This window comes from Hyposmocoma kahamanoa, unplaced genomic scaffold (assembly GCF_003589595.1).
Source record: "Hyposmocoma kahamanoa isolate Upper Pololo Valley unplaced genomic scaffold, ASM358959v1 99702, whole genome shotgun sequence".
In the NCBI taxonomy this organism is placed as follows: Eukaryota; Metazoa; Arthropoda; class Insecta; order Lepidoptera; family Cosmopterigidae; genus Hyposmocoma; species Hyposmocoma kahamanoa.
Window position 1 is genome coordinate 3,097,891 of NW_020656001.1, and position 20,424 is coordinate 3,118,314.

Here is a 20,424-nt window from a genome sequence, read left to right on the forward strand (position 1 = left end):
CTTTACTTTTGTTAAGGAAATAATAATAACAATAACGCACACACTCAACATAATCCAGCTCTAGGGAAACCCTGTGTCGCGGGTGCCATAGACAGATACATAGAACACCACAAAATAACACCAAAATTCACGAGAGAAATAAATGTAGGTCGTACAAATATTTCTTCCGGCCAGGGAATCGAACCGGCGACCTCTGTATGGCACTCAAATAAATATATCTCTATTGAGATCTTCCGTTTTAACGTTGAACAAACTCACGTCCTTAATCTGCGAATATACTCTGCGGTGGAATTTGTGATCAAAAATGTAAACAAAGGCGCCATTATATATATATATATATATATTAGAATTATTACCATTAAATTGATTACACTATCAAGTACGCGTAACATTTAGCTGTTATTATTAAATCACACATCTTCTTGTTCTTATTATCCCGATCTTAATTTGTAGCTTTTGATTCTCGGACTATCATATGCGGTTGATTAAGACCGCACGCGTATACTGCAAATATGCAGTCAATTTGTTAGCAATCTAAATCTATCTATATCTAATCTATTTGCGGACGATACAACCGTTATAGTGTGTGCTAAAACCTACAACGAGTTGGAAGAAAAATTAGCCTGCACGTATGAGCAGCTGTGTGAGTGGTTCTCTGCGAATGGACTTATTCTTAACGAATCGAAGTCAAACCTTATGTTGTTCTCAGGAAGAAATTCTATAACAAAGCCAATTATCACCTCCATTGTTCCATTATGTAACACCTGTAAATTATTGGGTTTAACGCTAGACTCAAATTTGAACTGGAAGTCACATATACAAACTCTATGTCAAAAACTTGGAAGTGCTGCATACGCACTGAGGAAACTGCGTCCTCTTGTCTCCAATGTGGTATTGAAACAGACGTATTATGCATATTTTCATTCGTTGATGTCTTATGGCATCACACTGTGGGGTAATTCAACTGAGTCGATTAGGGTATTTATTCTTCAAAAACGTGCACTAAGAACAATAGTAGGCATAAAAAAGGGTCAGACCTGCAGAAACCTTTTTAAGAAATACAGTATAATGACCATGTACTCACAATATATTTATGATATAATAGTTTATGCGCGTAAAAACTTGGCTACTTATGAGCGATGTACGGGCGGAGGCCGAGCGTTACGAAACGCGGGAACACTAAAATCCGTTGCCCACCGTACCGAACTTGCAACTAGAAATCCGCGGGTAATAGGTCCCCGATTCTACGAACATCTACCCAGAGACCTGAAAAGTGTTACAAACGATGAAACGTTTTGTACCCGACTAAAAATCCTTTTATTGGATATTGAATTCTACAGTGTCGATGAGTTTCTTTTGAAACAATTTTAATTTTATTTTATTCGACAAGCAGTAGTTATACTACTTTATTTTATATTCATTATTATTATTATAATCTTATTACTGACGATCATAGTTATCCCTTGACATTGTATTTCCATTTGAAATATTGTGACATTGATAACATGAAATAAACGATTCTATTCTATTCTAAATAGTGTAGTTTTTTTTATAATATGAAGTGACGGGACGCACAAGTCATGCGCCTGATGGTAAGTAGTAAAGCTTTAAATCGCAAAGATCTGAGGGGTACTGCAACCGCGCGTCACTCTGAAATTTAAGTTGTAAAATTCCATGTGCCTGTAATTTCACCAGGACCTTTACCCTTGACAATCGGAACACAGTAATGCTGACATTACTGCTTGGCGGTAGAAATATGTAAGGTGGCAGTACTTATCTAGACGTACTCTTTCACAAGAAGCTCTACTGCTGCATACGACATTTAAAACATTTGTTGCTTAAATCTATGTCGAGATAGTATCAGAACAAAGTACTAAAAAAGACATCCTCAAAAGTTATCCATTCCCTAATTTAGAGGTGGATTATTTTCTTCAAATTTATAAGGGACCACTCCTGAGTCGTTCTAACAAAAAAGGAATCACCAATATCGGTTCACGTATGCCGAGTTATTGCGTTACATATATACATTTTTATGATTATTTTCAATAAATAAATTACCAAATAAATTAAATTTTTATTGAATTGATATTCAATTTTTTTTGTGACATTACTCCACTAGTTTGTTATAATTATTAATACAAAGATCGAACACTCAGAAAAAATTCCTTTCAGATTCAGATTCAGATTTATGACCCTGTCTGTCATAGATTTCTCATAGATGGCGCTACGACTAAAAAGTCGTTGAAAGACCAAGTACAAAGACACGACGCAAGCACATAGAAAAATTCGTGAGGTCCGTTGATTCGTTCCGTGGCTTAGTTGGTATAGCGTCTAGCACGGTATGCAAGAAGACGTCGGTTCGAATCCGACCGGATCGAAGGAATTTTTTCTGAGTGTTCGATCTTTGTATTAATAATTTTACCAATTCAAGTTAAATGGTTACAATGGGTACCAGTACCAGCAGTCCGAAATTTTCAAACCACGAAGGTAATTTTGAGATGAAAATGTTTTTTCTTTTAAACCTAATTTAATCTAACCTAACCGAACCTAATGGTGTCTTTGTGATAAATATCTAACATATCCTGAAAGAACAACTGTTTCGTTATAATTCGATTTTCGGTGTAATGAAAATTCGAAAATACGTTATTTCGGAAAAAAATCGAGTGTGTGATAGGTTACCATTACAAGGACATACCCTTAAATTAAAATTGCCTCTATAGTATTAAAGAACACTTAGAATTTATTAACATTAACTTTACTGGCTTCGTGGCTGAACGGTTACCATCCTGGACTTTACTATCTAAGGTCACTCCTAAAAAGACAGCTTTATTGACAAGGTCTAACTTTTCTCGATTCATTTCTATGATTGGACTAGTCGATTTTACATTAGGTAATTCAAATTTAACACACTTTGTCTTCTTGGCATTGAGCAATAAATTATTAAATCAATAAACTACCTTTGAGAGGGTATCGTTAATATTGTCATAGTTGACGTCATGTCTGTCCGTTTTAAAAATCAAGGATGTGTCGTCAGCAAACAACCTATTTCCCAAAGCAAACAAAAACATTGCTTTCTGCGCATACTGGAAATACATCTTGTTGTTTGCATTAATAATAATTTTTTGCAGAATAGGACAATAATAATGACGCACGCACACGCATAGCCCCGCACTGGGGAAACCCTGAATCGCGGACACACACATAGAAAACAACAAATTACACCCAAACTCACGAGAGCAATAAATGTAGGCCGTACAAATATTTCCACCGACCCGGGAATGGAACTCGGGACTTCTGCATGGCAGGCCAACGTGGTAACCGTTCGGCCACGGAGGCAGTTTAACTGCAGAGTATCTGTAGCAGTCGTCGATTAATCCAATTGACAGGCCTAATCACAATTGCTATAGGATCTCATATTAGGCCCCCTGATTTACAACTCACTAATGTAATATGCAGTGTTCAAAAACTCTGTCAGATCCCTCTCGTATGCCAATTATAGTAATGGTCAGTGGCGGATTTGCCCTAAGGCCACCCTAGGTCTGGGCCTAGGGTGGGCCTAGGGGTTAGGTTTTGGGGGCGGCTAATCGTGACAATATTTTGTTTTAACACTGATGATCATCATGTCAGCCGGGCAATGATAACAAGAAATAACTCAAAGCACCTAAATATTTTAAAGGCTCACGCACATTATGGCGGGCCGCACTGCACCGCATCGATAGACGCTACTCCGACAATATGTTACATAGACATGACTTTACCCAGATATTACGCAACTTCGACAACAAAATCTTTGTATTCAGATAAGAGAAAAGGTCCCGTTTGATTCCCATTCTAGAAGAAATATTTGTATGGCCTACATTTATTTCTCTCGTGATTTTGTGGTGGTCTATGTGTGTGTTCATGGCACCCGCTACACAGAGATTCACTGGTGTAGATCGATTATGAGTGTGTGCGTTAAAAAATAAATAAACAAAATAACATTTGCACATGTGCTTGTAAGTTTAATACAATGTACCTTATTTTACTTTTTAGATCTGAACGAATTCTGCTTTCTGGCGAATAAACGAATTTTATTCTATGCAATAATCTCTAGCTGAAGTTAATAGAATATGCCTTATTCTGTATTTGTTTTTGTTTTTATTTTGTGTTTTTTTTAAACGGGCCATTCTGTGTTATAAAGCTACTCAAAAGTTTGTAATGTATAAAATATATTACAAACTTTTGAGTAGCTTTATAACCCAGACCATATAAATAACAGAAACAAAACAGACAGTAGACACACCTATCCGTCTCTAGACATTCCCGACTTACGTTACATTGCACCTGTTTTTATCAGCATTTATGTAGTTGTGTAAGATTTACATTCTTACTGAATAGTTCTAGTATGTTTGCTTACAAGCCTCGTAGAAGCAGCAGAAGGAAGCGGTGACCACAAAGCTGGCAGTTATTTCCGCCAAAGAATAAGTTTAGCAATTCAAATGGGAAATGTTGCCAGCCTTCAGAGTGCTATGTCCCAGGGTACGGCTCTCGAGGAAATTTTGTATTTATAAATTTTCTTACTTGAAGTTTACTTACATTGTATTATTTTAATTATTATGACACCTTTATCGTCCTCCACTTATTATTATTTAAATTTTATTGCATGTTGATTTAACCACATCCGTGCAACGTCGAACAAGTTTGCCTATGGTAAATCAGCGTGGGGTATGCTCTGCCCCGTATGCTGAGGTGGTGACCTAAGGTAGGCGTCCACAGATCTGCAGCGCACGCATCGGACGAATCGCATTATGCGGATTTTAGTATTCTTTGCATAGAAGTTCATACAACTGCGTCCACTGATCTGCATTGGATGGGCCGCTCGCACCGGCCTGTCGGTAATGCCGACGCAGTTGCTCAGAGGGGCAACTTTTCCGATGCGTGCCGACTACGTCATGTGGATTGCGAATCAGTGGACGCACCCCGCTCTTCTTGAATGTGTCATGTATCCAGATATCATGTTTCCTTTCTTTCTTCTTCTGCCAACAAACAAACCACCACGACAAATTGTTCTTCATCACTTTCCAAATCCATTGTCTCGCACACACAAGTTATACTCGTCCGCTCGCTACGAAAAGTGGCGTCGGCAATCCGATAGCTAGTAGTTTCGTTAGCAATCCGGTTGCTGCGGATACAGTGGACGTACTGTCACAAACGGAGCTGTTTGATGCGATCCGTCTGATGTGTGCGCGGCGGATCTGTGGACGCTTACCTCTATTCGACGGGTGATTGTTTTTTTGTCAATTTTCATGTTTTTATCTTTTACGTATTTTTACCTTCGTCAAATAAATGATTTTCTATTCCTTCAATTCCATTGTAAACGAGGATAGAAGTAATAAAACCATTTTAATAGTAAATTCAATCAACACGTAATCGATGTAGTAGACAGCCTGTGACCATGGCCGGTGAAACCTCACCAAAATGCCGGTTTAAATGTGCGCAAATAAATACCTAGATAGACTTGTTAATTTTTTCACTGGTTTTTGTGCCTGGTTTAACAGCATTTTTTTATTAAATCGTGTGCCTGGTAGTAAGCGACACGCCTGTTCGTAACAATTGCAGTGCCGCTCGGAACTTTAAACTGTAAAGCCGCACCTGTCAACTTGAGACTTAAATTGACTAATGCCAGTCATTTCACCAGCGCCTTTACCATTCAAAACGCAAACGAAGTAATGCCCACATTACTGCTTCGCGGCAGAAATAGGTGAGGTGGCAGTACTACCCTGAACGAACTTTTTCACAAGAAGCTCAACCGCTATGAGCGTAAATTGTTGCGAGAGTGTTTTTGGGAACTGGAGAGACGCTTCGGCGTCGGAAAGTGAGCGTACCTACAGCTCCGCCACCAAAGACATGATTTGGTAGCGGTGGCGACCGTTATTTGAGCAATGCATAACGGAAAGTGAGCGTGCCTATAGCTCCGGTACCTATATGGAAAATAGGGTAGGGTACAGTACGTGCACCCGGGGCAGGTCACCCGAGGCCTCTTAAGAACCGGACGAAATCAGTGACACCGGTCTGTGACAATCCTGTACACTGTCTGGTCCGGGGTAGAACTTGAACTTAGAAGATCTCTTTAGATACCCTAAGAGTCGGTAGGGAGGATCTCTATAGTCTAAACTGATGTACAAAGAATGGGGATCGTCGCAAGAGTGTTTATATGAACAAATATTCACGGGTCGTAGTGATTGAAAATTCATTTTTACTAGCTGACGCCCGCGTTGTCTGCGAAGAATAAGTCCTTTGGATAGCCTACTGTACTATACTAATATTAATTTTCATTACAAAAGGCATAAATATGAATTTACAGATCACTTACTTGAGTAATTATTGGTTCTCTATACAAACTTTCATCCCGTATTTCACCCATTGCAAGTTTTTTGTGAACAAAAGTAGCCTATGTCCTTCCGCAAGTCATCAAAAATTTTTGGTTTTTAACGAATCTTAGCCGTAGCGTCATCCGTGAGTAAATCTATTTCTTCACTCAGTCAGGTATCTTTATAGCTACTCCTAGAGCTCATCTATATTTATACCATAATGCATTAAATTTGATTCAGTGGTTCAGGCGTGAAAACGTAACAGCCAGAGGGACCTTCGCATTTATAATGTTATTTTGGATTTGATATGAAATTCAAAGAAAATGTGTATAATGTTACCCTATTTTTCATGTTGCTGAGTTAGAATAATGCCCTCCACTTCTAACTACACTCCGTGTTTCCCCTAAAGGCAGGCTTTTATCCTCTCAGACACTCTGAACGACTGTATCTGGAATGAGATTCAAGTGTATTCTTCTTTTAATGGATCCAGTTTGTTTTTAGAGTGCGAAGTGTAAGGGTTGGTATAGGATGGAAATGACTACAACGGCTTATAATTGCTTGTAGCTGACTGCTGAGAGTGGCTGATTGCGGAGAACATTATGACGTTTTATTGTCACTGCGTTTTATTTTGTTGATAATTGGTCGTTATTGGGTTTGTTCATTTAATTTGATAATTTTAAACACCACATTGTGTTATTTTTATTTAATTAATTATTTGCTTTCTTAAGTTAAGATTTGTCGGTTTAATGGTGTTTTAAAAATTTGATAATTTTAAGTTTTTCTATTTAGGTATATTGATAATTTTGTGTTTTTATTTTTGAATTTTGATATTTTTATAATTTTAAGATTTTTTTGGTATAATATTTAATATTTTTAAATGTGGTATGATTTTAATTTATTTCTTATTAGTTTTACATGTTACTTCAATTGATGGTCACAGTGTTTTCGTAATATTAGTTACTTGATTGTAAAAAATAGCTTTGATTGGTAATGAACATAAATTGGAACAGGTTGAACATATATATTTACCACGATTACAAGAAAGTAATACCTACATAGAGCGGAAAGGTAATAGCTCCCTCTGAAATTATTATATTGTATTTTGTTCTTTATTTTAGATTCGATTTTTACAAAAACTTTATTGTTGTAATTAAGTTTATTGAATGTCAGGACGGTTCACCATCATGGTAGTCAATTGTTTTTTGTGATATTACTCCGGCAAAAAGTCGTAACTTTCGCTGGTTCGTTCCGTGGCTTAGTTGGCATAGTGTCTGCCACGGTTTGCTAGGAGGCGCTGGTTCGAAGCCAGCCGGATCGAAGGAATCTTTTCTAAGTGTTCCATCTACGTATAAATCACATTATAACAGACTTCATTGTTGTTCACAGAGCATTTATAAAACGACTTTTGAGAAATGTCACAATTAGTGTTACCTACTGTATTTTTTGCAGCAGGCGATTTCGTAGTGAAAGAGCTCGTTCAGGGAAGTGCTTCTACCTTATCTATTTCTGCCACCAAACAGTAATGTGAGCATTACTGCGATCCGGCTTTGAAGGCTGGTGCTGAAACTACAGGTACTTGCGACTTGTCAACTTTCCCTGAGGGTAGCAGTGCCCCCTCACGTGCAGCGACACGACACGAAAAATATTATTAATATTTTATTATTAGAATCCTATCGTGACCCGCTACTGAGCGATAGCCTGTCTCTTCCTTTTTCTATTGGTCCTGGTTTTGGTCTGCGTCTAGCCAGTCCTTTAATAAAGAATGCGGAGCCGCGTGTCCGTTTTTAAAAATACCGGATTTTGAACCCCAACGTCAAAACTTGGTTTCAGTAACAGGCTTTTAAAATACAAAAATGTGTAATCTTCTGCCCACGATCAGAACTAACTACGGCAAGAGGTCAATAAGTTTTGAGAGAGTGCAAATCTTTGACAAACTGCCTTGAAATGTAAAGGATGCGGAATCATTTAGTTTATTGAAATAAAAATTGTATAAACATATTGTTCACGACCATTCAGTACTGAAATATAGATTTAATTTCTATAATAATAATGTAAATTTGTATACAGTTGAAGCCTCAACTTGTGTTCATATCCAATGGTAGTATTTTATAGTATAGTTTCTACCACGGCTTGTACTGAAATATTTGTAATTTACCGATTAGTTTTTAAGTTCTCATGTAAGTGACAATTGTGCTAATGAGAATAAAGTTTTTGAACTCAAAGGTAATAAAACATTGCCTTAAAATTGAATTCCATAGGTACACCTCACATATAAGACAATAGCATATAAGTGGCGGAGAAATAAGACCATTGAAATACACGACGATCCACACACCAATACGCCACAACACGACACTGGTCACATCATCACCAAATTAATAAAAGATATATTCACCCGCAAACAGCATAGAGAAGTTGGTAAATGTGCCAGACCGACTGAGGTAGTCGGCGGAGCTTTTGATGTCAAGCATATTTAAGATCGGCGGTGCCACATTGCGGTTCGCGCGGCGCGCATGTCGGCGGCCAACTCAGCAGCCCCCGAGGGCTGGTGGGCGGTGCCCTACCCCCGACCACGCCCACTACCCACCCCATCTCTCTCGCACACGCCACCCCGCCAATCGCAAGCCACTCTGGCTAATCTTTATCTGAGAAAAATAAACAGAGTGGGCGGGAGATAATGACTCGGAGCTTCAGCGGCGTCGGTAATCAGGACGCTTTGTGGTGCGCGACAGCCTGTTAGCTAGCGTCTTATCCGTTCGAGCGTTTGGCAAAAATTGTTTTATGCCGTTTGAATTTAGATTTTCAAATCGTATAAGGTTCCGTCTGATGAATACATGCGTAGAGCATCAATTTATGCTCTACTTCTTTCTTGCTCTCGCTCGTATTACACATCAATGACCATTGAAAAAAAAAAATGAAATTTTAACTGAAACAATTAATGAATATTGAACTCATTACTTACATTTATCACCTTAAATAACATCTTATTTTCAATGCATCTTGTCCAATGTTATAGAGAGGCATATTTCTAATAAAACTAACTTTTGGGCAACAGACAAAATAGATTAGAAAAAATGGTAGCCGTCATAAAATACCATTTGGCTGGTTCCGAATAAGACTACAGTAACTGTATTTGATAAGAAAAATGATACGTCAGTTTTATTTTGTGTCTTCTTTTCTAACATATATTTTGTCACTTTCCCAAAAATGTTACTTTTCCAGTTATGCTGCTTTATTATTGAGGGCGCGATATATTTAGATTAAGCGTGCTACTGGCAAATCGATTTTATGGTACACAAGATACGCTCCAGCGCGCGTTAAGTAACAAAATCCTTTAATACGATGTTACTGCCTAATTATTCTTTCGGGACAGGCACAGAATTCGGGAAACAGTTGAACCTTGGCTCGAGGCACCGTTTGTCATCGGCATATTGTATATATTTTTTAAATTTGTCCCGCTATTTTGAAATTGAGAACAATGAAAGCGGCGGACAGCGCTTTTGTGTTCATCTTTTATTTTCCACGAATTGCGCGGCCTTTTTCTATCTCGATAATTGTCCATATAATTGGATGAACTTCGCCATATTGCACCCTGTATTTCAGACTCGTTTTGATGGTGTCCTATTGTGTTATTGGTAGTACAACGTTTTTGTTCGGCGGAAATTTTAGCAGGTATTGCACCACGTTAAAAAAATTTAGAATGTCTAATTAAGATTACAATAACTCCTACAAACGAAGATTAGAGATGTGCTATCTTTTGAGTGTTGTGGGTTTAGTATATATACTATAGTACCTGTACGTTCTTGCACAAGTTGAAGGGCGCCATCATTAATTGTGATTTATGCTGTCCGGGTCGCGGCTCATGACGCGGTCGCAAGGGCGATAGAGCGGCGAGAAATTATTGTAAGCACTTCAATTATACGCGTCCAAAACTTCATATAATACACCTAGAGTTTCCTACCAATTCCAATGTATCGACTAAAATACCGCCCTATCTATAAAAACGTGTATGTACCATTGATATAACTAATCTACATAAATATAATCATTCATCAATAGCGGTTTTATCACATGAAAGCCATAAATAAAGCTACTTTCACAGTTTAATGACATACGGCACTTTGCTTTGGGGTAATGCCGCCGATATCAATAGAATCTTTGTTCTGCAGCAACGTGTAGTTAGGGCAATTTACAATCTAGGCCCGACATTGCTTTGAGAGATAAGTTTAAAGGGATTAATATTCTTAAAGTAACGTCACAGTACATTTATGAAAATGTGAATTATTTTAAACAAAACATTAAATTTTTAATGTTGAAAAGTGGCAGATTATGTCGTATTAATGTTATCATTAATACGAGGAATAAAAATAAACTAGCTGTTCTTGGTAGTCGTCGTAGTGGCAATTGAATGTACACGCTTCTATAATAAGATTGCGATTGATATTCAAAATTTGTCAATTACGAGTTTGAAACTGTAGTAAAACAAAAACTTTTCTTAAAAAACTAAAGATTATTTATACAGCTTCTGTGTACTTGGATGACAAAAATCCGCGATAGTGACTCGTTTAGCTTTTGCAGGCGCTCTCGATCTAAGATGTTTAAATTAAATATTGTAATAATAAATGTATTAAAATGTATATTTACAAAGAGCAGGGAGTCTGGCTTAAGAATGAGCAGTAGAGTTTAGTCACTATGACGTTTTCATCACACGTTTTCATGACAACTATGTGATAAAGATTAATTGACTTTGACTTTTAAATACAAGCTTACGAATTTTCTTGCAACCATTGGTCGTTGTAATTATTTTGATACTACACTGAGATTGGAAGTGGTAGTTGAGTCTCAATAGAATGTCAGTCATTCAATCACTAACGATAGACGTTGTTTTATCTTAATTTTGATTTAGTTTAATCAGCAATTTAGTCATCAAATTAAGTATGTAGGTATATAACCGCTCACGCGATGCGCTCATCCTACCGCAAAATGGCGGCTATTTGGTTTCGCAAATTAGAAAAGGATTCAGTTTAAATACACACAAGTTTTTATAAATAAAAAATATTATTCTGCATTGCAAAATAAATACCCTCCGTACTACCAACAAAAACATGTCAAATAAAATGCAGTAATACACCGCAAATCCTGCACTTAAAAAGCACTAATGAAATTTTTGGTGTACTTGGGTAAATATGATAATATTCCGTTTGAGTGGTTCTAATGTTTACCATGAAATTACTCCTTAAAGTATAGTTTATAAACATTTATATTCAGGGTAAACTTAAAAAACGCAACTTACGGTATGTTTTCAATAAATAAACACCAACATCACCAGCCCAAACAATAACACACACGATTGTCGTGACGTATTTTTGAAGTTGTTTATTTCTTTTAAATGACAGACCCAGGCATTAAAAACTTTATGGTTTGCTAGAGTAGTTACCGAAATAGCAATTAGTATTAGTTCGTTTACCTGTTATAACTTCGATATCCGATAAATCGGTATAAAATCATCAACGCCACAATATACAAAATATACAAAATCAAGTTACGTAAACTATACTGACATGTGTGAGGCTCATGGCGTATGCAAAAGGATGCCATTTAGCTAAAGTCCCAACCAAGACTAGGCTGTGACGCTGGTTTTCAACGGGCCCTAGCCGAGTGAGTGACGGACGTAGGCATCCCAAAGCGAAAATAGAATAAACTATGCAAATACTTATGACGTGTATATCGTGTATCAGGACACAACTGAGATGATTTAAAACTAGGAGACTAGGGGACAGTTCGCGGTGTGCTCCAGGGCTCAGCTACAGACCGACGGATGATGTTGTCGAGGATTGTTTGCCGCGAGATGCGAACGGCGTTCGTCTGGCAGAAAAGACGTGTCCCAAAGCAACGGGATATATTGTGAACAAACTGGGATACTGGAGAGGAGAAGGTTCTGTACTGGCTGGGACATGTTTCCCACCTGATCTCCATTTACAGTCAGTTAATATCATCGAGTATATAACCAGAAATAGGGTCATCCATACCTGGCAACTGGTACTTTTAAATATTGACTCTCGTTTGCTCTGAAATCACAAATTAGAAAGCTCAAATAGTACAGCGGCAACAACTGACCTGTGCGTACGTCTCCGTATATTAAAAAAAAACCGCCCTCTGAAATCTGGGAATTATTAAAAAAAGTCGAAAAACAATAAAATTTTTAAACACCGCAGAAAAGAAACAATACAGTAATTCTAGGGTTTTAGTGGGAGATATTTTCTACTCTACGTGTGTAGAGTTTAATTAGTGTAGACAGGTGTTTAATACAATTTTGTTAACGTCAAATCAATATTAGCCTGTATTTAAGGCTATAGTGATATGATAAAATTAATAAGTGTTTACATTAACACCATAGCTCACCCTCGCCCGGGTCCCTGACATAGTGAAGCGTTATTCACAGCAGGACATCACAGTGTGAGATTTTATCAACACTAGAAAGAGCAGTGATAGCCCTTATGGCGCTTTTGGTGTTATACGTATTTGCTTTCATGGCGTCCTAACTTCTACTATAAGTGTGAAAGTAATTGATTGCGTATAAAACTTTTTGTAGGAGTAAATTCAAACATTGAAACACAGCCAATATTCAATGTATATTTTGTTAACAATCCACAATAACAAACCCATATGAAAGACAAACAAACGCTATAAAAAAATCCAAAGAGATAGATTAGAAATGTCCGTGATTGGCCAAGTACTGTTTATATTTTAACCAATCAGGCAGTAGAGCGTTTGAGTAGCGTCATATTTGACATTCTATATTGTTTTCTGTTTTTGAAAATTTTTAGACAATAAATTTTAGTTAAGAATTAAAAAAATTAAATGATGAAATTATAATTGATAAATTAAAAGTACAGGAGAAGAAAAAGATGATGATTACTCATATAGAAGACATTCGTTATCCCCTATTTTTATGAAGCGCGTAACCAATTGGTTAGTTCCGATAACTTGCGCAGTTCTGGAGCCAACCAAGCGGAGAAACCCAGTGAATACCGCAGTTGTCTCAAGTTCGAGTTAATGATATGTATTCTGTAATACCGCGCTGCTATAATAAGATTCCGGTTGATTTTAAAATTTTGCCATTTACGAGGTTTAAAACGGTAGTGAAATAAAAAGTTTATACTGCAGATTATTATACAGCTTCTGCGTACTTGGATGATAAAAATCGACACGCCTGTCTACAACAGTTGCAGTGCCACACAGAGCTTTAAAACACAAAGCTGCTAACATTACTGCTTGAATGAAATGGTTAAGGTGGCAGTACTACCCTGGATGTACTCTTTTACAAAGAGCTCTATTGCTACTAAAAGTTACTTATAGGGGGCAAACCCCTAGTCACTCATTTTTCTCAAGGGAAGCTGCCTTACGAATGAATAGCGTCAGTTTACAGCTATGATCAGGGGGCCTATCATAACCTTTCCGAAAACAAGCTTATTTCAATGTAAGCTTATTGTATTATTACTCATATTCGTACCATGACAAACCGACAACCAAGTAATGTATTATTGCTAGAGTGATTGAAAGAACGAATGATTTACGAATATTGTCTATTCCTTATTAAAAATAGGAAAGAAATAACTCTATATAAACTATATAATGCCTATAAAATCTATCTTTTTTGATGTTCCAATCGTCTTATAGTAATTATAATGTTTAAGCACATAAAGATAGTTACATTCAGAGAATTTTAACAGTTAAAAAAAGAAAGTATGTAATAATAAAATGTATTGAAATTACGTTGTTTTCAATAATTATTCTGCATTTTCATGAAGAAAAATAAATAAATAAAGCTGAATTTTGATAGTCACGTTGTGAATTCGGAATTATAGTTTAGTGTTCAATTACTGGTGACGCCAAGGAGAGTATAGATATCGCTGTCATAATTTTTACGAAATAAACATCGCGAATTTTTATTTAACGAAAAATTATTTCCTATATACTATTGAATAAACAAAATATTGAAGAGGTTTATGTAAATAAATAAGTTCAACTTAATTTGGAACCATTACAATTCAATATTTAGACAATAAATTCGAAAATAATATTGTTTCCCCTGCGCCCGAGTAACTATTTTAAGATTACTAAATTTGGCATAGGAACAATATTACTTTAATGTTAAAGTCGCGTCATAGTACGAACTCTCTGAAGAACTAGAATGAACGAAATCTCACAAAGCTGCCAATAAAACATCATAGTATTAACGTTATAATGAGCTTAGTAATATAGTTTTAAGAGTTTGTGGTAGGCCCCCTGGTCGCGTTTTGCACATTACATTGTACATTGTATAACACTCGGATATATAAATGGTAATTTAAATATATCACTTTTGTTAACTGTTACATACAATTTGTTACTTTTCACCATAAATTCATTAAATTAGTTATTATCATTTCCTTAATGGCGGCCACTGGGCTTATGACAGCGTCAGTTTTATTATAATAATATAAAAATTATGGTGATCATCATTGACTTAATTATTTGGACGTCGGGTCCGCGCTAAAAAGTGTCCGAACTTATAGGGCGTTAAAATCGTATACAGAGCGTCATTCACGCTTTAGTCGTCGTTTGTTCGACTGACAGCGAAGCATGCAAAATTAGACAGTACTGCGATGACATTACAGTTTAAATCTAACGTTTTAGCTTTTTCATATTCCTTTACATGTCACTTCGTTTAAATAGGTTGACTTGGGACATTTTTTCGTGCTTTTCGTATTAGACCCGTCGTCCATTTATTTGTAAGTCAATGGTGATCATCGTCTGTGTCCGTTTTAAGATCCATTTAAAAATTGGTGTTGTTCTTGTTGAGAAATTTCAATTACTGAATATATTTTACTTATATTTCGGTGTTGTCAACATCGCAACAATATCCTTTACTTGTAATCTGCCATCTGTTATTATTTTTTAGTATTATCGTTGGTCATAACCAATACCGCCAAAACTATACCTAATGTAATGTTTGGCGGTTTTGGCGGGAAGATATTTTGATCGAAAAATCATATTACAAAATTGAAGACTACGTGTTAGATAAAGATGTATGGAAAGACGACATGGCTCCAGAATCCACACAAATTTGATGCAAAGTGTATTCCATGGCATTTCAGTTTATTTGAAAAGAGCAATCCCTAGAGTTTCTTGCTCGTTCTTCTCAGGGAGGTCAGCGTAGTGAACGAGCAGTAGCTTAAATGTGACGTTTTCAAGTGTAAATTTATTTTACCTATGGAATAAATAATCTTTGACTTTGACTTTGACTTTGAAGAAATGGTATAAATATGCGCGGAATCTTTTTGCATGATCTCATTTTCAATTGTACTCGGGCTGGTGAAATAAACCATCGCAAGCAAATTACGTTTGTTAATAGTAGATAACAATTCATGCGACCATGTCTAGTGTAATTTACTTTATTTAGTGTGAGAGAGTGAGGACCAAGGGAGTGGTGTCACAGGTTTAGTTGCCTATTGTAGACAATGTTGAACATAATAATAAGGGGGCTGGCTCCGCGGCTGAGCTGGCGGAAAGAATAGATGAAGAGCAATAAATCCCAGGACATTCAGGCACCGACTACCTATTGGACTATCTTTGGAGTCGAAAGGCTTGGCCCGCGGGGTCTCGTTGCCCTTAATCTCTACAAAAAATTAATAGACAGCCTGGGAAGCTCAAGGGCGCTACCTTGCCCAACCATTAACGTAGCTATACAAAGGGGGTACGTCACCTCAGCTCCCGCGTTAAGATGCCCAAGATAACTGGCATATCTTGGGCATCTTGCCGCGGGTACCCAATTTTATTCACCATCGTTCGCGCGCTGTTGTTCCGGTGGTTTCTAAACCAATCAGCTGTCGTCGGCATGCATATGGACGCGATCGGAAATTCGCAGGAAGCAAATTCGTTGCTGATCTGTGTGGAGCCGCATTCGCACGAACCGATGCGAAACGCAGAACGTCCTTTTCGCTCTTATGTTCGCTGTTACATAAAGCTTTTTCAGTCCGGCTTATTGCGATTCTGCGTTAATAATTGTGGTAACTCAAGAGGGTTTAATTAAGGAATTGAGATGTTGATAATTCAGATTCATGTGGTTGCAAGTAATTAATAATAATAAATTAAGGTATACCACTCAGACTCGGTAACAACTTGAGGCGCTTGGATTTCTGTGATGTGTCGCTTCCAACACAAAGGCAGAAAAAGGTCCTGCTCGATGCGGCACGTATTGTTCGTCGGTTCTGTAACCTGAGTGCACGACCTCGCCGAACGCCGACTGTGTCATCGCCAGAGAATACCACCTCTCCCGCTTAAAAATTCAAAATTAATATTTTATTTTAAATTAATATTTTTTTAACAATTATTATTTTATGTTAGTATTTTAGAGGGGCGAGAGTCTAGAATAGATACATAATATTAATAATTACTATAATATAGTTAATTTATCTTAATTATATCAATAAATAAATATAATCTACTTTATACAGAGTCTAGTAACAGACAATAGTGGTGGGAGATAGCAGTAGAGCTCCTTGCACCGTAGCAGTAGACAACCATTCTGGTCTACCACGCAGATTTTTTATTTTTTTATAAAACCAAGTGACGGGATGAAAAAGTCGTGCCACCACCATAAGCGACACGCCTGTTCACTACAGTTGCAGTGCCACTCAGAGCTTTGAATCGCAAAAACCTTAGGGGCACTGCCACTCACCTCACCAGCACCCTTACCTAGCAGTAGAGCTCCTTGTTCCGGATTTGAACCGGTCTGAAGGTGGCGGGTGCAGTGGCAATGCCCATTGAGCGGCAATGCAACTGTTATGGACAGGCGTGACGCTTACCACCAGGCGCAGACTTGTCCGTCCTGTCACTTAGTAATAAAAGATAAAAGTTCAGTGGCTCAGCGTAGTGGCGGAATGGTTCTCAGCATCGCTGATATTCTGCTACTGCCTACATCATCATCTCTATCCGACCGTGTTCGGTCATAGCGCCCACTTTGACTACTAGTTGTATTGGTGATGCGCTCGAAGATATCTAACATAGCCAATCTTTGCAATGAACCCTCGTACACAACGTGCACGTGAGTACACCGTCAACGTAATTATAGTTAATGGCGGAGGGTGGGAAGGCCTTCATCTTGTCGCGTTCAGCTTTACGCTGCTCTTTAAACTCGTCGACTTGCCTCTACTTGTCAATTAATGTCGCTTCTGAACATCGTTATACCTGAGGAGTTCACTGCCACGCTTCCCTCCTCAAGAAAATGCGCTTGGTCAGTCTGTCCTCCGCTATACGTGATACGTGACCGCACCAGCGAAGAATGCGTCGACACGCATTAAATAAATGCTTCAATGACATCAAAGAATTGTTATTTTTTTATTTATGTATCTTTTCAACGACATTTTTAAAAATTAGATAAGGTTCTCCCAAAGTTCATAAAAAATTTTCGTGAGAATATATCTTTTATTTTTTGAAATTCTAAGAAGATTATATTCTAGTCCTAAGATTTCAAGCAGATTACTAAATACATAGTAGAAAATTCATGAATCATTATATAAATAATAGTACCATACTACAGTACCTACTTCCAATAACCCTTTAAAACATTTCTTACGGAAAGCACGCAATGAGCAAATATGACAGAGTCGCGCCGGCGCGGAAGATTCCACATCTTAGAAGTGGCGTATATAAAATAACCCGAAGTCCCGAACAAAGTATAGACAGGTAGCTTATAAAATAAAATATGATTGCAATCTCGTAAAAAAGAAAGACAGTTACGTATCAAAGTTTCACATCCCTTGCAAAACATCTCCTCCCATTGAGATAGCGGACTGTGGCCTGAATCCACTATTTAAAGGAAACCTATGCTCCGCAGTGGGACTTGTAATAAGAGGACGATAATAATTTACTGATATTTTTTGCTAGAATGTTAACACACTATAGCACTTACTTTCACGGCAAAGGAAAGCCTTCACAGTGGAGGAGGGTGGTCATAACTCCTGGAAGGGCACTGAAGTCTTTCGATAATGGGAATTGGCCAAATGTGGTTTCAAGAACTGAATGACGAACAATGTAATGTTTGTCATGTAGGTAATATTACTTTATGGTACACAGTTAAGCTCAGACAAATTAAACGGTACCAACACCTCAAGCTGTCATGGTGTGCGTGTGTTTAAAGATAGGGGTGTCTGTGTGCGTGGACTCCATGATCGATGCAGGGCGACGTTGCCACCCTGCGCGCTTCCGGCGACGCGACGTTGCCGCTCTGACTAGGTGCCAACCGGGCCCGGATTAAAGCCTTTGCTATTCGTGATTTTTTAATTTTTCACCTTGTTAAGCAAGTTTGGACCGGTTCAATTCCACACGCTGCATTTGATCTTTGCAAACGTGAAAGTTTAAAAATCACAGTTCTAGAATGAGAGAATAAAAATAGGTCATAATTGTATATACTTTAGGGACCTATATGCAATGAAAATGTAAGGTACAATACATGAAAATAATATCACAGAATTTTTATTTTCGTCACTTTGTGTATAGAGAACATATATTTTTAGGTTCTAATTTGTTTGTTTACCGTCTTATGCGACAGGCGTCGCTTTATCCGTAGTTAATTTAAAATTAATAATGCCAGGCGGCGCACAGGAAATAAGCTTAGAGTCACGGGGGTGAAGTAGGCGAGAGGCGGGCGCGGGCAGGAGGCAGAGGGCGTGTACCCCCCTCGAGTTCCGAATTAGTTGGAATCGACGATATAATACGATAATCAATGCTTATTCCGCGACAAATGCTGGTTCCACCATGTTTCCCTGAAATTCCGATGCTCTACATTGCTGCTGTCAGAATATCAAACACTTTTATCAAGAGATACTTTGTGATTCGCCTACTCTCACCCAAAAGTGGTTTAAATAAACAAGATTTTTTTTAAAAAACAAGGTGATAATATAATTTGTTTATCAAGCAAAACGCTTGTTTGTAACAAGCACATAATTGCAACCACAATTTTCAGTAATGAATTTAATCATGTTGTGATTTGTTTAAATTAAATTTTTCTACAACAAAGCTAAGTTTTCAGTCTACATGATGTATTAGGACAATCAAACACAACATAATAGTTTTAACTTAATATAAGTGAAAATTGTGTAGCACTTCTCATTAAGTCTACGAAACGTAGCGCGCGTAGATGTTAGCCGTAGCAGTATCGATTGACGAAGCAAATTAGATTTTAACTTCTATAGATAGATAACCTAACAGGAGGAATTTGCTACATACGGGTATGAGCTTGAGCGTAATTCTTTTCAGCGCTATTGTATGCAGCATTAAGTTCTATTTCAACTGTACAACAGTTGACTGAAAACCGATATAATAAAACATTATAGAGATATAATAAAACATTTACCGTCTTTCTAGCGCTCTTGTTGTGTTTTTTATTGGGAAAATTTTATGAATGAATCTAACGCTGTTTTCGTCAAAATATCTTTCTTAGCAGTTGTGTCAGTGAAATATTAAACAAGTAAACATAAAATGCTGTTATATTAAGCGTATATTAAAATATAATTCCTCAGTAAAAAAGTTATCTTCTTTATTCTTTTATAAGTATACAGAATGTAATCATTAAGTGTGCCTAGGCGATTATTCCAAAAATATAAAAGATTTTTAAAAACCTTTAAATGGATATCAAAAATACGTCACCTAATGAGTAAAACAACATCAATAACTTTTTTAAAACAAAACTAGAAATATGTAAGATTTTCAAGTTTAACAGCTCCCATGCATTTAATATGAAATTCGTAGAGAAGCTTTATTTGATTTACTATAAGAGGTAACAATAAGTTGACAGACAATAAAACTGCTATAAATACAGTAGTAATACTATATTTCACAAATTTTTCAAAATTGTATATTCAAAGCAGTTGTTTGAAACTAAAACCTCTCCACGAGTACAACATTAAATGGGAGCGTTTAAAGTTAAAATTTTGGATACTTCTAGTTTTATTTTTAAAAAGTTATTGATATCGTTTTACTCATTAGACAACGCACTTTCGATATCAGTTGAGAGGTTTTTGATAACTCT

The 20,424-nt window shown here is 37.1% G+C and overlaps 1 protein-coding gene across 1 annotated transcript in view; it reads right to left on the reverse strand.

Annotated features, from left to right (window-relative positions):
- Positions 1-20,424, reverse strand: part of LOC113239170 (DNA-binding protein D-ETS-3) — a 134,121-nt gene that overhangs the window by 59,810 nt on the left and 53,887 nt on the right. The window lies entirely within an intron of this gene.